This window comes from Argopecten irradians, chromosome 5, assembly GCF_041381155.1.
Source record: "Argopecten irradians isolate NY chromosome 5, Ai_NY, whole genome shotgun sequence".
Taxonomy (NCBI): Eukaryota; Metazoa; Mollusca; class Bivalvia; order Pectinida; family Pectinidae; genus Argopecten; species Argopecten irradians.
Genome location: NC_091138.1, coordinates 28153843 through 28172476, shown reverse-complemented (window position 1 = coordinate 28172476; position 18634 = coordinate 28153843). Strand labels below are relative to the sequence as shown.

Here is an 18634-nt window from a genome sequence, read left to right as displayed (position 1 = left end):
GTTACCTTGGTTACGATTAAAGGTTACCTGAATCTGAAATCCGAAATGTTCGTAGATAGAGTTTTGCGAAATAAAGGTTCCCATAAGACCACATTGACAGGCTGTATCGTTCAACTTTAAATGTTGTTATTATCAGTTCGAACTTAGTCATAAATCCATTTTATTATATTTCTGGGAAATAAGTAAGTAATTTTCTTTGAAAGCTATCGTTCGTTCTGTTGAGCGACAACTTATTATACGTGAATTCAAATAAAAGAAAAGTTAATTACACCCATATATCAAAACGAGACGGGAAGGGAAAGACGTTATACTTTATATCTCCATTTCATGTCGGGAGCGCTTCTATAGCAAATGGTCGAATATTTCGATAATTACTGACTACGATCTATAAACACCATGGATAGTCGTTAAGACGTTTTGTCTTCGCAAATAACAAGTGGGGAGTACTACGTACCAGATTATCAGTACTATAATAGTATGGTAAAAGAGTACCAAAGACAAATGTATATCTGACGTTTGTTTTTAATTATTATGGTCAATGAGACACAAGAATCAGAGTGTAGTCAAAACAATGAGACATTGGCCTTCTACAATGATTCGGATACATTTTGCAATGTGGTAGCTGAAATATACATTACATTGTACATAAGTAAGTAAATCAGTAAATGGTAGCAACATCGACTAGACCCTTAATAAGAATGTTGTGAGTAAATATCACGTACTTAGTTGGAATGTTGTCAATTGTACAAAGTAATACGTCAACATTGTCAGGTAAGGGACCGAGGTCAAACAGCACCACAGGGATATCAAGGTCATTGTGTAAGGCATGTTGGGTTAGTGTTAGTGATCTAGGATGTCAGAAAAGCAGACCTTCATACGACTATTTCTGGACTGACGCACTAATCGGGCACGAACTATGAGATATGAATCCAAAATGTTCTCATTCGACGACGGCACAAAGACACTGTCTATGTTGGTGCCAGGGCTTTGAACGTGTACCAAATATCCCAGGCCAACACGAGAGCTGTGGTAGTGACCAAAGTGGCGTACTTGACGCGCCTGGAAAAAACTAAACTGAGCACACTTTATCAGTTACCTTCGAAGTCTTGGTACGTACCAAGAAAGGGCAGGTTGACAGCTAGGTTTGGCTACTGGCCCAGTATGGGAAATCCACACAGGAATCACAACATGGCAGTATTTATAATAACAAATAGACGATTAATATTATAACTAAAATAATAGTTAGTCTTTTAAAAGTACAAACTGTTGGTGTGGTCATAAATAGTTATCATTAGTGAAGTGTTAAATTCTAACTTATTTCGTATTAAGTTGTCATTTTTATGATTTTATATATAACGCCAAATTGTCATAAACTTCTGTCAAATTGAATAGATATAAAAAAAACAGCATTATTTTTCGTATCTTTTTCCTTCTTTTCCTTGTTTTTTTTCTCTCGTCTTAGATTAATTTTACCATTATTTTTCATGCCCGTTATACAGAAGCACAACAAGGTCTTCGCCGAACATATACCTCGGCCAAACATGTTCTACCTGTGATTTACCGCGATAAAAATCTCCTATTTAAACGTTTGATTGTTGGATCTTATTTACATTTTGATATAATCTATGTTGTCTTTTTTTAGCGACACAGAACGGGTGGCGGAGAAGAATAGCCTATCGGAGTTTATCAGTACCAGTCAGGGACATGGTGATGACCTCACGGGGTCCCACGCTAAACCTTACTACATGTATGTCATGATCTAGATCTCTATCTAAACCCAAACGTTATTTCAAAATAAAGCTGGCGCGCTCGACATCGACGCAATCAATTTGAGTCCTGGATAATATTTAAATAATATACTAACCCAAATTTTTAAAGACAGAATTATTGTGTTCATCAAACAGATTTTATACTCACGAGTAAAAATTGACATCTATTATATATATAGAATATCCTGTTTCTTCTGCCCACACATCTGCCACTTGATTTCATTCTAAGGTTTGACTCCGTTGTCATGACGGCGGTACTTTATAAAGCTGATGACAGTAAGATGTTTTAGATTACAGCATATTAGTTTTTCTCCTTTATTTTCCTATATCAAGCTTAGGCTATCACCTAAACAGGATCTTCTTCTTTTGTACGTGAGATTAATTCCTGTTGATATGTCTAGATATCTGTTAAAACTGTCCCTAGTTTAACTGTTTTAATTTTACCTCATATCGTATTTTATTTTAAATTTTATATCATATGGATACATTGTATGGGTACCATTGTAAGCAACCTATTTCCCCAAGTATATAACGATCTCCTTTGGACATATTACAGCTACCATTGAATTTTGCCCACGAACCAATTTAACAAAACCAAGGAGCATTTTGGAGTACTATGGTAGAGAACCTGTAAAGATGCCTTTAGACAATTCAAAAGGCCCCAAGGGATGTTTTAATGTTGCCCTTCCGAGGTGTACTTCAGGGTTCCTTTTTTGGTCCAAAACTACATCAAATTGATGTTCAATATCGTAAAACGATATCATATTCTGAAAATTATATATTTCTTGTAATACATAGTAATACAAAATGCACCCGAGTTCGGTTAAATTGGTTCATGGGCAAAAATATTTGGTAGCTGAAACAGGTCCGTTAACCAAAATTCGCATTCAAGGGTTATTTCTATTATCTCGCCTGATCTTAAAACGGGACCTTCATATTTTAGTTAAAGTAGGTTTGTTTATTTTTGTACAGAAAACGGGGACCGCCATTCATTTTGGATGACAATTGAGAGTTTTTTAGATAGACGAAGAATAACATTGAAGGGCGGCAAAATGACAAGGTTGGCAAAGGAATTAGGTAAAATAATGTCTATTGATTGCACATGAGACGGAATCTTAGTTGAGGTTTTGCGATCACTTTTATTCCAGCATCGTGCGTCGTTTTATATGTTCATGTAATTCATATTTCAGATTTCTACAAATCCAATGAAAATAAATATGGTCAGAATCATTATAGAATGAAGAGTTTCTAAATTGTTAAAAAATACTTCTACCACAATAGGCGGTGTTATTCAACTATCACATGAGATGGAATCTTGGTTGAGGTTTTGCGATCACTTTTATTCCAGCATCGTGCTTCGTTTTATATGTTCATGTAATTCATATTTCAGATTTCTACAAATCCAATGAAAATAAATATGGTCAGAAACATTATAGAATGAAGAGCTTCTAAATTGTTAAAAAATACTTCTACCACAATAGGCGGTGTTATTCAACTGTCAGGGTATCAAATAAACAATGCAGCTGTTGATTAGCAATTTGTATAGGCCTAACCCACGTGGTATTAACTCTGTAAGATTGGCTGACACGACACGGCGAACTTTTACCGAACTAAATGTACTTATTTCTCAGCATCACGTTATCATTTTTCAACATCATCATTAATCGAGTGACGTCATGCTATGTTGTGATCGTGGCTTGCATTGACGTCAAGGCTGCTGTTGGATATAGCGTACAGTATGTGACGTGGTCGTTGTGTCAAAAACGTTACGTGCTTACCTGTGGTGTAAAAGCTGTAACTCGTTTTGGCGGAAAAGGATTTTGGTATATAAACGATTCTGAAACGACTTGAACTTGATTACAATGGCTTGTTGATTATTTGGCGGGAAGTAAACGACACGGCTCTACCGTGCGCGTGCTTTATATAGTCCGACAATGGGTGTTATATTGTTGAAGTAACTTTGAAAATTTTTCTTAAATAATACGCCAAATGAAAATTATTTCACCCTAAAGTTGTTTCCAATGAGAAAAAAAATATATGAATTAATTCTTTATTAAAATATGACTTTTGAATATTAATTAGTGCCTTTTCGTTGATGAAAATATCACTACATCTTATTTGCATATCTCGGCAATCACATGTTACCTTATCTTCGTCGGATTTCTATCGGCTAAAAGCGGATATAATTGTGGTAGAAACAGGTCACACGACTCGTGTGGTTGATGAATATGGAATTTATTCCACATTCTTAAGTTGTTTTGTAAAAGTTACAAAAGACACTGGATAAAGCTCGTGTCTTTTATATTTTTTAAAAATAACTCACTCCTGTGGAATTAATTCCATATGCAACAACCACTCGTTGTGTAACAGCTATTTACATGCGTATCAACCGAAGATAATATATTGAATGATAACGTTTGGCGAATACTGGTCATACACGATCAGCTGATGGTATTTTATGATTCATAAGAATGATATCAAGTTTGTCTAGTTATGCTTTTAACTGACAATTTTAGTGATATTTGATCTCTGGGGATATTAAGCGACTACTTGTGGTATAAGGTTGAGGAGGATATTGAATAAACACGTGTGGTGATAGATTAATATTGTGGTGATAAAACAGGTTAATGAACGACTAGTTATGGCTCTAGGTTGAAGGATATTGAAATATTATTTGAGTGGTAATAGACCAAGAAAGAACAACTAAATGAAAATAAGAGCTTCGAAAATGGCTTTTGTATAGCCCATGATAGACGTGTGTCCAGAACACTTGTCAGTTGGTCGAAAGTGTTGGCTGACAGGTACTTACCGCTAGGTAACAATGATATAAATTTGAAAAGTCAGGTTTAAATTGAGGTTCAAAATACTGATTTATATGATGAATAAGCTACCTCGATTTGGAGATGAGCGGAAGGACTCGAACGCTGATATTGATTCAGTACCGATAGTTTTAATAGTGGATTCCAAAACTTTAACACCTTGCTCAACGGAAAATCATTAAGTTGATTGGTATTCATCAAGTAATTATTGATGATAATATTGTCTATTCATTGCACTCGAGACGAAATTTTGTTTGAGATTTCGCAATCATTATTGACTATTGACGATGATAGACCAACGATGAATAAAAAAGAAACTAATTATATGATATATAAAATTTTAAGGATGTTTGGCCTACAGATATATTGAGTGACAAGCTATATGGAAGGATATTGCTTTTCACAGTTACGAAGTTTTACATGCCATATTTAGCAATGTGTTGTGTGATAAATGTTACAGGAACAACAAATTAACAGTTTTATTCCTGGTTTATGTTAAACATAAGGATGGGCAAAAAGGAAATTTCATAATTTCTGTTCTCTATGCAATGATAAAAGATGTATAGTGACACAACGTACTTAGAGGGTCAAGATAAGATCCGGTAGTCCATGGTGATGGTGACACGTCCAAAAAGTGAGGAACGATCGTATCACCAAGTCCTCAGCTTTCTGACTTATTAACATTGCTCGAGGAATTCAGAGGTATATCCGAATAGTATATATATACATCACAACCAGAGAATCGGTAGCATATGATTTTTATATAATACATATTTCGTAAGTGCTATAGGAACAAGCTAGCCAATAATACGCTAATTTGGTAGATGGATCTATGTGAGTGCACTAGGGTTGTCTGTTCGTGAATGTCTCAGTAAGTGCACTTATCATATAAAGGAGAGAACAAGGTCACGAAATAACAAGTGTTTAAACGAGATTAAATACCATACTTGAAAATACATCGATGCTGCTGATGTGCTCTGGCATATTCAAATTGTTGAACACATGTTATTTCTTGTTATGGACGTGTCCAAGTGTGAAAATAATACCGGCACGACCGATATTTGGGGCTGTTGTAATATTAATGACATTGAGAAAAGGAGTCATTTACAAGAGTAACATTACACAGGTAAATCCATGATATACAGTCAGCAATAACCACTAAATATAACCACGTTACCTTTATTTCACCCATCCTAGACACAAAGCACCACTACAAAGGAGAACTAAGACTTTATTTACACAGTTATATATATTCACCAGATCTACATGCACGGATTTAACACTTAAAACAAAGCATGCCCTGTACCAAAGGATGAATATTCAACTTTTATGGTGTCTGGAATAGTAAACCGCATTCCATTCATTTTTGTCAAAATAGGAAGAGAATATTTGATTTAAATTACTAATACATAGGAATGTAGCACGACAGAGAAAGGATTTATGAAAATTGTAAATTTAGTAAATGTCGTCAGCAATACAAAGCTGTTTTGTGGGATAAACCATTAAAAGCAGGTAGTTAAATTGTGGAAATTCAGATAGGGGATTGGGAAAACCGGAATGACACATTTATTCATTAATAAAGAAAGTGCATTTAATCACTTTAGTAACACTTATGTATGATTATTGATTTTTGTATAGATACCTCCTGTCATAAACGTGTGGATATATTCAATTTAATACATGCTACGTGTCCCAGGTCAATATCTAGGACAACCGTTGTCCGATCTATAATCAGCTGAATGACATCAGCACTCGATTTTATAACTATTATCAACAGATAGACATGCCTCGTTCTGGCTCCCGTGCGGTTTTACATGCATATTTTAAATTCCTGACTGTTGATTCAGCCCACCATTCTACTATTGATCGACTGTGTCACCGCAATCGGACAGACATATTGGAAAGTCCAGGTCTCCTCGGCACCAGTACCTCCTCATAACTAGCGTTACATCACAGAACAGATTGCTACCGGCCTCAAGCACAATTCTCTCACGATAACCGATAGATAATAAGGCTTTTCTTTCATTTATTTTACAAATATTTCCATTAAAAGTAATTAACATAATGGTCATATGGTCGGCAGATCTGAATATTCGTCATCAACCAAATAAAATATAAAGATAATTTAATAGTTGTAATCTTACATTCTGAATAAATATATTATAATTATAATTTGTTGTACTTTTTGTCTTATCTTATCCACTTTATAATATCATACCTTTAACATCATACACAGTAAAATACATATACAACTTAGATTACATTGTAACTAGTGTATAATCCTTATCATAGACAGCTGACTACACCTATAATCAGACTATCTCTGATGTAAAATGTCAGTCGATCTCCCATATCTCCAGATCTTTCTGATATATTGATACATTTGCGCTCTGAGCATGTCTAATTAGAGTATTACATGGATACACTAGGTACAGAGCTACTAGTGTCCCGTGTAATTAAATCAAAAAGAGACATGTGTATTATAATGACACCATTCATGCTTTTCAGAGTATATTACATTTAAATAATATCATTAAACAATTGTGGCCCTATGTAATGATCTACTGTTTTTTCCGATAAAAGGAAACAACTGTAATGTATAGAATATTTATTTTGACTTCAATTTTTCAAACAAATAATACAAATGTTATACCGTGGACACATAAGATTTATCTATCTTGTTAAACTGTTGTGTGGCTAAAGTGGCATTTATACAGTTCCGTGTATGTTTTAGTAAGACATTTTTGTGTTTTGTATTGATGAAATATAATAACATGTATATATGATGTACTGTATCCCATACTGATGAGTAATATAGATGATAGACTTGTTAGTAATTTTGCATATTGTACAGAGTTATGTATCAATTATGACGTCATTATTTTGTGACCGATAATCCCTGGAAATTATGACGTTACGCTCGCTAACAGATGACGTCAGAATGGATACCTACACGTAAAGACCGATAACTCTTCGATTTGCAAAGACGGAATAAAAAATTCACGTATAGGAAAGAAGACAACTGACATAAAGAGAAATGATATTTTCGTCCTCGTTTTATATAAGTATATCTTACCTTCAGAATGCTGTACATCGTAGTTTGTAAATCAACATGTTTTTGTGTCAAGCGATTTAAGTTCGCCGACAATTAGAATTCACGTAAAATATAATCGCTGCAAAAGAGTTTTAGTTACAACATTAATAATAATTACATAGTAAATCGCGAATTTGAATCGCCGTTAAAAGTTTTAGGAATTTAAACATAAAATAAGTCTCCGTGAAAAGTTGGATTACATTGCATGTTTATCACGGAATATCGGCAACATGTTGGAAAGTGTAGGCTTATGTATCTAAAATGATATCTGTATAGTACTTTGTCATGTTTATGTATGTAAATAAATGCCAGTATTTTATGTAATGATGATGTCAATAAGGGCTGATATGATATTGATACTCCTCCCAGATGATCGTGAGTGGTTTAAAACGATCCGGATACGGATGATTTGTAACCAAACACTATTCAGGCCTTAATAATTCCTGAAAAATGTGAATATACCACGTGTACGATTTATACACAGCCTTTGTATCAGAATAAACAACTTTATGTAATGCGATATCATCGTCATGTCTGTTATATTTTTATCAAATAATAACACTATAATAAGTACACAAAGCACAGACGGACCAAGAGATTTAAATATTTCGTGAAACCCAACAGGAAAACCCAAATGCTTTCTTAGAAACCATGTAAAGAAACCATGTAATAGAGAGTTGATATTCCATCACGTTTGCAATGAATAGGTCAAAATGATTACTAACATCCGGTTCACTGACGATTGTCAAAATATTGTTTTATTACACAAAGTACAATCAACCGGATCTTAAAATAGGAATAAAAGGAACTACGAGTAAAGCCACAAAAAAAGAAAGAAAAGTGTTTTTTTTTTATAGATTTTTTAATTTTTAAGCTAAATAAAAATAATTGTGGTTCTGGATATAACTTTCAACATACCGTGACAGCCTTTGCTTATAATGCAACTATCATACACCTAAAGTGTTATATCTGAGAAAGATGCTTTTATAGAGCTTTTACTTTCAAAAAAATACATCTTTAACTGAACTCGTGTAACAAAATGCTGAAATAAATTTAACACATTTAACACTATGACATCATATGTTCCTTCATGTAAATGAACTTTTGAGCACACCAATACGATAAAAGGTCACCCTGAGCAAGAAAAAGGACCACTTGTCTGTTGCTACATTGTAATACATAAACAATGAAAACTGATACATCACCAAAGTTTCTACTGTAATCCAAACCAATGAAATGTAGTTGAAAGAGATCAGTAACAGCACACGTAAGCACTTTGGAGGTTTTTGAAGTAGAAAAAGTTCGATTTGAGCTGCATGCAAATGACCGGATCCTTGTCAAGGAATTTTAAGTATTCTTTATAAGGATATTTTGATGAATTAAGATAGCAGGACCACCTGTGTATAGCGAAGGAGCATCTGCCTTTAAAAGAGATCTTATTAAATCGTATTTCAGATATTATGTTCAATACTAATTAAGAGTTAATGTAGGTATAACACCAGGAAGTAGATATATTATATTTCAGAATAATTTCGAATATTAACATCCACATTATTGTCTTACAAGCGTATCCATTTGTTGAAGTAGAAGACGCTTCCTGCTCTTGATCACCTGGTCGTACTGTATATTACCAATGGCCTTTGTATGAATCTCTATGTGTTCCTACACCGACAATACAGGAGTTTTATTATTTTGTAAGATGTTATTCTTCGTTGGTTAAATGTGAATGTAAGTCGATATTCTTTCTTGTTAAAAATCCATTTTAAATCAACATATAAGTGTATATATATAATCATAAACATTTGAAAAAATCAATTCAAGATGCTCCACCGCCGACAGAGAATAAATTGTACTCATCATTTAAACAATAATTTGCTTTTAATCGCGTTTATGTATGTCAATTTAACACAACAAATAATACAACTTATTCATTTTGCTTTTATTGCATGCGCATTCAGTACTCTATTCCGTAAAGGACATAGTGCCGTATATTTTTTTCGGGATGCAATTAATTATCTTTAATATTTTTAGTTTGAAATGAAATTAGAAACCCATACTTTTCAATAGTGGTAATGGTGCAAAGTAAGTAACTTTTGTAACTGAAGAAAAATACTAAATCGCCTGCTCCTGTTTTTGACAGAGAAAAATACTATTCGTTAGCGATGGAGCATCTTTAACACACATAACTGAATATTAACGACTTGAATTACGATTATGCAGAGTAACTCTCTGTGTATTGATTCTATGATCAAAATGACTACATGACGAGGTTACTGAACTATCACATTATGAGGTTATCGAAAGATTATTTCTAAAATAGTACAGTTATTCCACAGCGACACATCGTAAATACACATCGAAACATTAAAATACAGTTACTAGAAAAAATTTTAATATCTTTACCGTCGTTATTAATAGATAATGCGTTTCTAATAAATAGGTAGGCAGTACGTGATCCTGAGCACAGCACTTACACCATCAAGTCTACCAAACTTTGACTTATGGCCCATTCTGTTTTTGCTTAATCTGTCTGACGACAAGTAAACAACAGCAGAATGGTAATAAAGTAGTTTTTTCTAAAATTCAATAAAGTTGAACTTTCTTCTATGACGTGATGCCATTACTTCTTATAAGATTAACCTTAAATAAATTCTGAGTTTAACAATAACAACTTCCATATGATTTGTTTACTTATTTCTATTTTTTAGTAGATATCTGTAGTCGAGGATTGACGAAAATCTTCACCAAATATTTTTGTTAATTGTATAACAGTAAATGTTGACAGATTAAATCAATATTACGAGTTTTTATAGGTTTGCTGACAATTCCATAAGGGATTAGGATTTATTGAACATATCATAAAACACGATACCACAAAACCTTTATTCAATATTTATTATTCAAGAATTCACTTTTATTAAAAACTTTGTAACATGATTAGGCTATATAAAAAAAACTTTCGGAGTAAGCTCTTTATTGTATATTTGAGACCACTTTCATCAACATTCTTTATTTTAAAGAACTCTAATGTAAAATGTATCCACAGGAAAGCTTATAAAAGTTAAGGAAAGTTTCGAAGCATTTTTTTTCTCAACATACAAATGACATGTGTGATACTTTTCACTGGAGAACCTTAATTACAGATATATTCCACTAAATGAAGGAACGTTGGCGAGACTGGGACCATTTCAAAATTACCATTCTTGTTGTCATTATAATAATTTGGTATGCCTGTAGGTTGTATTTTAGGATTTTGTATGGCTTTCTTTTTTTTATAATTTACTTTTTATTCAGGTTTTTCATCAATACATGTACAATATACAATGTATGAAAATGCTTGCACTCATCTTTCATTCATTTGCACCCACTTAAAGATATTGATTTTTTATATTCTTTCAAAAAGTATTTTACATGGTAATCAAATACATTACTAACACACATAAACACATATATATATCTACTATTTATTCCTAACAGGTTGCATATTGCGTTTAGTTTATATTAGCATATATTAGTTTAAAGTTAAAGATTATGTATTTTATTATGATTTCAAAGTGTGAAAACTATAATACATACAATTATTACAAATAATTTAAATCAAATACCAAATGCAAGCATTTATAATTAAGTAAATTTGATGTTACCAATATAATGTATTGACTTTATGGAAAGAAGGAGATTGGTAGAAAGAGAAAAAGAAGACAGAAAAAGAGAGAGAGAGAGAGAGCAGCTGGTAGAAGAGAGACAGTAGATTAGTTAAGTATGTTTATTTTGAGTGCGATGGCAGAGCTATGAATACTTGCAAATATAAGTTTTTTCTAATAGTATTGCAAAATATATATGGCTTTGTGAAGGGCTATCATCTGTATCACAGGATTTAAGGGAGAAAATTCTTCTGGAAAATATAATCCAGGGTATCTCAAATAACACTAAATTAGTCAAATTTGTTTGCTTTCTTTTTAATACTGTCAACCCCATGGGACATTTATATAAATGCATCATATTATGCATTAGATCTACACACCATTAGAGTACTATATATAGACCAGGTTATCGCCTAGATATGCATGTCCATTGTTATGATAATATCAGTAATAACGCCGGGTATTATAGGTCGGATGGAGGGGTTTTACCCCCTAAAAGTCTCGCCATACCTGGACCACCACGCAAGCTGAATTAATGAGGACATTTCGTGTCGGGTAATATGTGATTGTCAACAAAAAAATAACCGACTCAGCAGTTTAAGCGTATCATATGTACATTATCTAACGTAGGGTCACTTAGTGTGGTATTTCAGTATGAATAAAAACCGCAGAGTATGCATTTTGCTACCTTTAAAAATTGCAAGGCAAGCACAAATCCCGGAGTATGGTAAAACAGTTAAAATGGGTTACCTATACATGTAACACACTGTAGCCATTGTCAGTGGATACCATTGTATAATGTAATATTCATAATGTACATTTGAATTACAAAATATTGTTCAAGCTTCTCATTAGATCTAACACCATAATGTTGTATGGGAAGAAAAGATATGACGTCCATGATGAAATTAAATTTTAGTTAGATTGGTTTACATTGTTAAACGTCATTAGAACCTCTGAGACAGTAAAGTCTATACCAGATTCATAGAGTTTGTGTGATGTCAAAGTTTAACTGAAGAAAATACCGATCCATGGTCCGGACCTAGCTGCAATATTGTAGCTCAAAAGACTTTTTGACAGAAAATGGTGTCGTCTTTAGAGCTACAATTGGTGCCTATTACTGCTAATGGAGCAAAGTAATGATTATGCAAACCATTATAAAACGTTTGTTTGCAATTTTATCGTACTTGTTTGATATCGCTTACCTACTAGACAATAAAATTGAACCACATAAAATATCACATTCTCATCGAGGCATTATTATTTTTTTTTTACACATAATACCATATGAAGGTCGATCTGAAGGGAATGTATACGGCAAGTCCACAATTTGTGAATTTGACGTCTTGTGAGCGGTATGGTAGATATGTTTGTTTTGGACAAAAATAATATGTAAATGCATGAATACGTATAAATTAATTGGAAACTTACAAAAAAGTATAGAAAACTATGCCCGAGTGATTTTCGGAGGCAGTGCTCCATTACGACACATAGGGACCAATTCGTACCCGGCCGAAAGGTATAAAAAGTACGTATATTCGTTCTAAGTCCGGACCGAGCAACTGTCGGATATGCAGATAAATTACCAATCTTTTACATGGCTACTGTTGGATAGTGAAATAGCATGAACGTTTTAGCATGGTAATGAAGGTTAATAGCAAAATTTCAACATAATAATGAACGTTAATGAGATTTGACCGTAGACCTCTGGCCTTGATCCCACTTCATAGTAAAATATTGACACCATCATGTTTGTTTTAGAAAATGGTGACTTATATTGGGCATGTAATAATGTATAATGTAAAACTTAATAAAGAAAACCACACGGAAATCTTAGCTCCTACAAATCCATCAGGCTACGATCAAATTAATATATTGATACAGTATGAAAATGATATATATATATAAATTTCTGAAAATAAATAAATAAAAGATAACAAAACAAATTAAAAAAAAAACAACAACAAAAAACGTCTGCCAAAGATATTGATCTTGATCTGAAATATATGTTCAACTGAAACACAGAAAGGCCGACAGTCATTAGGAACTTTCAAATAGACATCCTATCGAAATTAACATCAAGTTAATAGATATATACTTGATCGTTACCAAAGCAACGCTCACAAATTACTTGACGTATGTGGACTGTAAAGGGGTGATAAAGATTACATAAGTGAGTTGAATAAAGCGTTATATTGTTCAAACATAATACTGAAATTAAAAATAAACGCTTCCTTTACTACATTCCAACATTTAGCCTCTTATATTACAGATACCTTCTTTCTATATATACTAAGATTTACAGAGTTGTCTCCCGTATATCGTTCTGCTTTTGTACCAGTAGCATTGCGGTTTCCACTACACATGAATTATGATATAAAACTGATGCCATTTCATGTTGCACCTTTCTTAAATGTCAGTTATTATTCATAGATAACAAATTATCATTATAAAATCTATACAAATCTTGAGGACGTATTTTATTAACGAGAGTTACCCTACATGTAGTTCTAAGCGATCACCGTGTGTGGGCTCAGTAGGAAACGTGATATTTTATAAAGGTAGCATACCCGCTAGTATCAATTGCACAAAGAGTCATTTAAACATAATTCCACACTTTTTTTACCAAATAAGACTTTGCTGAAACCATGTGGCTGACAAGATCAGGAAAATGACATGGCGGACAACGAGTGTTCTCCGTGTGATGGCTGAACAGGAATGCATCTTTAGAAACTTGTTTTATATTACATACATCAAACAGGAAACACAAACACAAAACAGATGGAAACCTAAACAAAAAGGTATATCCATCGTTTTATTTTAACAATTCCAGCAAGTGTGCATTATCTGAGAACTTTGAATGAAAATGTACTTCAATCGAAATGAGATGTGGTGATAACTTCCCAAGCTTCAATAAATGTAGTCATGGTACTGAAAGAAATTTGCTGTCGTTACAAAACTCAGTGAGATGAATCAGTAGAAAATACTTACGGATTTCAAGTAAGTAATGATGGAAACAAATAGTAGAATACTTTATATGAACATAATACTTACGGATTTCGAGTAAGTAATGAAAGGAACAAATTAAAGATTAGGTTATGCGAACATAATACTTACGGATTTGAGGTAAGTTATGATGGGAACAAATTAAAGAATAAATTATGCGAACATAATACTTACGGATTTGAGGTAAGTGATGATGGGAACAAATTAAAGAATAAGTTATGTGAACATAATATTTACGGATTTGAGGTAAGTAATGAAAGGAACAAATTAAAGAATAAGTTATGCGGATTTGATAAATGGAGCCCAAATAAAAAAAATACGAAAAAATCCTACAAAAAGAATACTCATTCATGAAACTTGTCCTGACGTCAACACTGTTTTGTGTATGTCCTATAACGATATCCCCCTTCTCTTAAGTCCCCTATAGAAGTTGTTCCTGCTCAAAATTTAGCAAACTCTGTTCTAAACGAGTTGGGTATTGCTAACAATTATTTTAGAATATCGAAATATGCTAGAAAGAGGGGATTTAGGGGTACATTACTGTATTTCTGTAAGTCCTAACGATAACCACGTTTGATCTGCAAGCGTACATTGTTTGTCCTTAAATGTTTACAAAAACGGCAGATTCTGTAAGAAATCCATTAACAGCCGATGAATCTTGAATACATTTAAAGTACTTCAGTACGTTAAGTATAGGAGACACACCGAAAACTGTGGAATAGCCAAGATAATGAACTGTTCGAGGCCCATAAGGGCCGAGAACTATTCATTATCATGACTATTCCACAGTTTGAGGTGTTTCTCATACTTAAAACATGGCACCGAAAGCCACTGGTACTCTCCACTATTACACTGGGTATTGTCTAACTATTCCACAGCTCCAGGTAAACCCTTGCTACCTATTTAAACCTTGAGACCTATTCAGGATTCATTTCACTCACTCGGAAAACAAAAAACATGATTTGCATGTTTTTTTGGAAAGATCCATGCACAGGTACTATATGGTACTCACACTAAAACATTTACTCAGTTTAGTTTTCACAATTCAACACGGAGGACCATACAGTCATATGTAGCTCTGTATGCAGATTTTGAACACAGAAATGATAATTTCTGGATATAAATTTTAAAGATGCTCAACCGCTGACAAATGGTATTTTTTCACTTCAGTTACAAAAGTTACGTACTTTACACCATTACCACCGTTAAAAAGTTTGAGCTTCTAATTTTTATTCAAGTTAAAAATATGAAAAATAACTAATTGCATCCCGAAAAAAATCCGTGGCATTATATCCTATATGGAATGAAGTACTGATTGCGCATGCACCAAAGGTGGAATAAATTATTTTATATTATTTTTTGTTTTAATTAGGCATATACATACACGATTAAACACCAATTATTGTTCAAATGAAGAATATCATTTATGCTCTGTCGGCGGTGGAGCATCTTTAAGTGATTCAGGCAAAAATCTTTTCCCGTGAAGCACAGCCTTTAGAGGGAGCTAATCAAAATGTACAACAACAAAATCAACAAATATTGCCATATTTTGGATTATTAATACTACCGGTGCATACAGGAAAAAGTGACATCGTGTGGTAAAAGAGTGTGTTTTTGAAAGTATTCCTTTAGGATTATTATCTTCATGAAAGGTGTTTGGATGTAAATTTGTTTGTTAGATGCCATTTTTATGAAATATCAAGTGATTTGGATAACGAAATATAAAACAAGAGCTGTTGGAGAACACCAAAGCTCGCCTATTCAGAAGAAGTTGATGTTCAAGTATTTACTGTTTAAACATGGAAATAGGACAAATTAACAGACTCAAAAACCCCCTAAAGGACCCCAAATTGGTTGTATTATCACGTTCAGCATCCATACACATTAGGAAAATAAAATCATAAACATTTATGATGACTTAAGCTTAAACAATAGACAAAATAAAAACTTGCTCAAAAACTTTTAAGATGGAAATATGACAAATTAACAGACTCAAAAAACCCCTAAAGGGCCCCAAATTGGTTGTATTATCACGTTCAGCATCCATACACATTAGGAAAATAAAATCACAAACATTTATGATGACTTAAGCTTAAACAATTGACGAAACAGAAAGTTGCTCAAAAACTTTAACGTGAAATGGGACGCCAACGCTGACGCCGACGCCAGGGTGACAACATTAGCTCCCCCTATTCTTCGAATAGGCGAGCTAAAAATCATGTCAAGCATTGCATGTGTAATTTTAATTGGCAGAGAATTCAGCATTTGTCTCATGGAATTTAATCTTCATCTTCTCTCCTCTGGATTTGTTAAAGTGATTTCTTTTCTGGATTGTGAATACAGAGACTGAGATAGAAATGATGAAATTTATTTTTGAATGAAGTGATGAAAATTGTAGATATCGGTATTATGAGAATAAGTTTACATATACATCACCACAACATTGACAAGTACATGGGTTAATATTTAATCCATCTCTCCATGGATTTAGTGAATGAGGATGTATTTCTGACTACATGCTAAGCTATGTTCACCGGTCTCTACATTTACCTTCAACCGTGGAATAGTTACCTTTTCCTGTGGAATAGTTCCACAGCAAAATGTAATTATTCCACAGTAGTAGGTGATAATAGTAGACTAGGCTCTGACTATACCTCAAGCTATAACAATAGATGACATCATAGCCATGTTTTAATAACTGATAAGTTGATTGATAACGATACGAAAAAAAAGGTAAACGTATCGCGAGGCGGGCCTCACGGCAGCCATTACGTACGTTTTTCTCTTACATGTAGTAACGTTTACCGTGAAACTAAGCTCAGCCAGATGTGTCATAATGTCTAAGTATGGTATCAGGGCCAGAGTATCTGGGCTACGTGAAACCCTAAGTAATTTTACAGAAAGAATAGATGTCGGTTTGAACAGTCCACGGTTATGGGTATAGTATTGGCTTTACACAAGGCACCTACAATCTGTATTTGTCAAACTTTACATTGGAGGGAGACCTTTAGTCATTGGCTCCAAAGTTTGGGGAAATTGTTTTGTTATTGGCTCTTTAGACTTATCGAAAACGGTCCACGCATTTTCTCAGCCGAAACGATCCCTACTTTAGCTTTATTATAGCTATAATATTACAATTCCTTTGTTTATTAATGCTTGATTGATTTTGAAAGCTATATTTACAATATTAATGATATATACATTGGATAAGGTATACTTATAAAACGGTGATATCCCTTACCTTCACCAGTTGTCTCTTATAATGTTTAAACCACTTTGATTATTTCAGTCTTTTGAGAAGTGAATATCTCATTGCTAGTAAACGAAAGGATATATTGTTTTTGATAGGATTGAAACAAAGAAAGGATACGTTTGACAAACTACTTTGACTGTTGATCAGAAGTATATAGAAACGCATCGGTGTACGAGGCGGGTTTGATAGCCAATATTCCTTCTACAAAAATTTCACCTCTAGAAATGAAAACCACCCTAATGAATTCCACTTGTTATACATCAATCATACATGACTCTAATGAACCTTTATGTACCGAGGAATTAATAATGAAATTGCTGGGGGAACTTGGACAGCAACAAATCACAGGGTCCAGACCAAATACACACAAGATTACTAAAGGAACTAAAATTAATTGTATCTAAACCACTTCATATAGTCCATTTCAACATTTTCAACAAATCAGTACATGGAGGTATAGTACCAAAGGCATGGAAGGAAGCCGGCATAACGGCATATTCAAGAAGGGATCAAAATCAGATGCAGGAAATTACAGACAAGTGAGTCTAACAAGTGTAGTTGGAAAGACAATGGAGAAGATAATCAGAGATGCAATAGTCAACCACATGGACCTAAATAATTTATTCAGTGATAAACAGTTTGGATTCATAGCAAAAAGGTCAACAATTCTACAACAACTGATGGTACTAGAAGATTGGACCGATATTCTGGACCATGGAGGAGAAATAGACGTTGTCTACATGGACTATATGAAGGCTTTTGACAAAGTGTATCATAAGAAATTAATCGCCAAACTCCGAAGTTATAGAATAAACGCGAAAATAGTTAATTGGGTGGAAAACTTTCTTAGTCAATGAAAGCAACGCGTAATAGTAAATGGGAAATCATCAAAGGACTATCCAGTATTGAGCGGAATTCCCCAAGGCAGTGTCTTGGGTCCGATCTTATTTGTGATTTATATAAATGATTTACCGGAACATACCACATCAAATACTTTCCTATTCGCCGATGACACCAAAATCTACAGGGAAATTAGAAATGAAGATGAT

General features: G+C 33.5%; 1 long non-coding RNA gene across 1 annotated transcript; it reads left to right on the top strand.

Moving 5' to 3' along the window:
- The first annotated feature begins 677 nt into the window (after nucleotides 1–677).
- On the top strand, nucleotides 678–3120 carry LOC138323418 (uncharacterized). The gene is made up of 3 exons (XR_011208543.1): nucleotides 678–1109; nucleotides 1643–1747; nucleotides 2742–3120. It is a non-coding gene; the product is annotated as an uncharacterized lncRNA (long non-coding RNA).
- The last annotated feature ends 15514 nt before the right edge of the window (nucleotides 3121–18634 follow it).